The sequence below is a fragment of the Elephantulus edwardii genome, unplaced genomic scaffold (genome assembly GCF_000299155.1).
Source record: "Elephantulus edwardii isolate Elephantulus edwardi_28Jun2011 unplaced genomic scaffold, EleEdw1.0 scaffold00313, whole genome shotgun sequence".
In the NCBI taxonomy this organism is placed as follows: domain Eukaryota; kingdom Metazoa; phylum Chordata; class Mammalia; order Macroscelidea; family Macroscelididae; genus Elephantulus; species Elephantulus edwardii.
In genome coordinates, this window is record NW_006400063.1 from 1,343,971 (window position 1) to 1,346,793 (window position 2,823).

Below are 2,823 nucleotides of genomic sequence, written 5' to 3' on the forward strand. Positions count from 1 at the left end.
AATAAGAATTCCAGGAGAATCACTGTTTTGGTCCTGGTTTACAGTCCTGGTTTTCAACAAGCGAAGTTATGTCATTTGCATAACATAGGTTGTTGATGAATCTTCCTCCAGTTCTGATGCCATATTCCTCCTCATAAAGCCTAGCTTCCCAATTGATCTGTTCTGCATATAGATGGAAAAGATATATAGACAGGATGCATCCCTGACATGTTCCTTTCCTGATTTTGAGCCATGCAGTATTTCCTTGCTCTGTTCTGATGACTATTTCCTGGTATGAATATAGGTTTCACATAAGCACAATCAAGTGTTCTGGAACTCCTGTTTTCCTACAGGTTAGCCACAATTTGTTGTGATCCACACAGTCAAATGCCCTTGCATAGTCTCTCCATCTAATATGGTGCTGCCAATTCACCCAGAGGTGAGAATCTTTGTCTTCTTGATGTTGAGCTTCAACCCATATTGAAGACTACAGTCCTTGACCTTTTGCAGTAAATGATTCAGGTTCCCCTCAGTTTCAGGAAGCAAGGTTGTATCATCTGCCTATTGTAGGTTGTTAATGAGTCTTCCTCCAATCTTGATGCCACATTCCTCCTCATAAAGCCCTGCCTCTTGAATGACCTATTCTGCACGAAGGTCTGAGAGGTGGACAGTGAATAAGAATTCCAGGAGAATCAATGTTTTTTAGTCATGGTGATGGCAAAGTGTGCTAAAGATCATGGACTGCCAAAAGAATAGATATATCTGGAAAAAAGTGAAGCCAGAATGCCCCTTAGTGGCAAGGATAGTCAAGTTTCATTTCGCATACTTTGGACACATGTGTTAGGAGAAGCTATTCCTTGGACAGGGGCATTATGTTTGGAAAGGTAGAGGGCTAGTGAAAGAGATAAAGTCCCTCAATGAGAAGGATTTATACTGAGACTGTGGCAATAGGTTCAAGTGTGTCAGAGATGATGACAAGGACACAGGATGGGAAAGAATTCATATCTGTTGTTCATAGGGTCACTTACGTTCACAGGAGGCAAAAGGCCCAAATAAAACCAGTTTTTGTGGAGAAGATTTAAACTTACAGAAAGTAATGAACAAATTTGTTCTGGAAGAAGAGCAGCTGGAGTGCTGCTTAGAGTCAAGGATGGTGAGACAACATTTAACACACTTTAGACAAGTTATCTCTCAGGAGGGCGAGTTCTCAGAGAAGGACATCATGCTTGGTGAAGGATAGCGGGAAAGAAAGGAAGGTCCTTGATGAGATGAATTGACACAGAGACAACAGTGGACAGAAGATTCTTTTGTATGTAGGGTCACTGGGAGTCTGAGCTGAATGGAGAGCACCTGAAAAGAGTTCTCACTCATTCATTGCCACCTAGTTGCATCGGAGTCATAGCTCATCCTCTATCATGGCTTTGAGATATTGCATGGGAGGCAATAGTCCATCCTTCCTCCATCATGGAGCCACTAGTGAATTCAAACAGACAGAGAGGCTCTGCCTTAGGGTTAGTAGCTTATCTCCCTACGGACTAGGCTATATGAGAAGTGTGGCATCAGGCTTGGAAGAAGATTTATCAACAATCTGCGTTATGCAGATGGCACAAGCCTGTTTACTGAAACTGAGGAGGACCTGAAGCACTTGCTGCAGAAGGTCAAGGACTGCAGCCTTCACTATGGATTGAAAAGCTCAATATCAAGAAGACAAAGATTCTCACCACTGGGCCAATTGGCAGCATCAGGATGGATAGTGAAGAGATTAAGATGGTTAACTGCTTTAGTTGGCTCGGCTCCACAGTCAACAAACACTCTAGGCACCAGAAGTGAGGAAATTAAAAGATGTATTGTGATTGGAAAGTCTGCTGTTAGAGACCTCTCCAAAGGACTGAAGAACAATGATGTCACTCTGGAGACTAAGGTGCAACTGATTCAGGCCATGGTCTTTGCAATAATTTGTTATGCGTCAGTTGTCGTTTTTAAGTGCCATTGAGTCATAGGTGACTCATAGAGACCCTATGGATGGACCTGGACACTTGTATAACTTTCATCCTTTCTCCAGGTTCATAGGGGTTTCCAGAGGCAAGCTATTTCGGACGGGATGCCACTCCTGCTTCCAAGCTTGTTTTAATCGGGAAGCTCCACCAAACACTGCTCACCCTGAAACTATTCTCACATTTGACACATCAGTGTCACAGTTACGCATCAGAGAGTTGGACAATGACTAGGGAGGATAAAATGAGAATTAATGCCTTTGAGCTGTGGTGTTGGAGAAGAGTATTGAGGGTACCATGGACTGCTAAGAAAATGAACAGTTTCATCCTTGAGAGGGTTATATCAGGCTGCTCCTTGGAGCTTCGTCTGACATACTTTGGACATGTTGCAAGGAGGGACTAGTTCTTGGAAAAGGACGTCATGCTTGGGAGGGTTGAGGGACAGTGCAGGAGAGGAAGGCCCTCTATGAGGTGTATTGATTCAGTGATTGGGGTAATCGGGGTAGGTGTGTAGGTGACTGAGATTGGCACAGGATACAGCAGGGTTTAGGGCTGTTGTACGTAGGGTTGCTATGAGTCACAGGCGACTCAACAGCACATAACAACAACAGCAATAATAATAGAAGTGAGATGGTAGTGAGAACATAGAAAAGCCTTGAGGACTTGCCAACATTTCTTTTCCTTGGCAGCCCCACCTTTTTTTCATATCTGAAGGTCATTCAGCCTTCTCCTCTTTGATTAACAGGAGCTCTGAGAACAAGCCTCTTTAAGCAGACCCCTAAATCCAGGTTCATGTTCTGTTTCCAGCGGTCACCTGCTGGCACCTGGATGCCCGGGGTGGGGGAGGGAG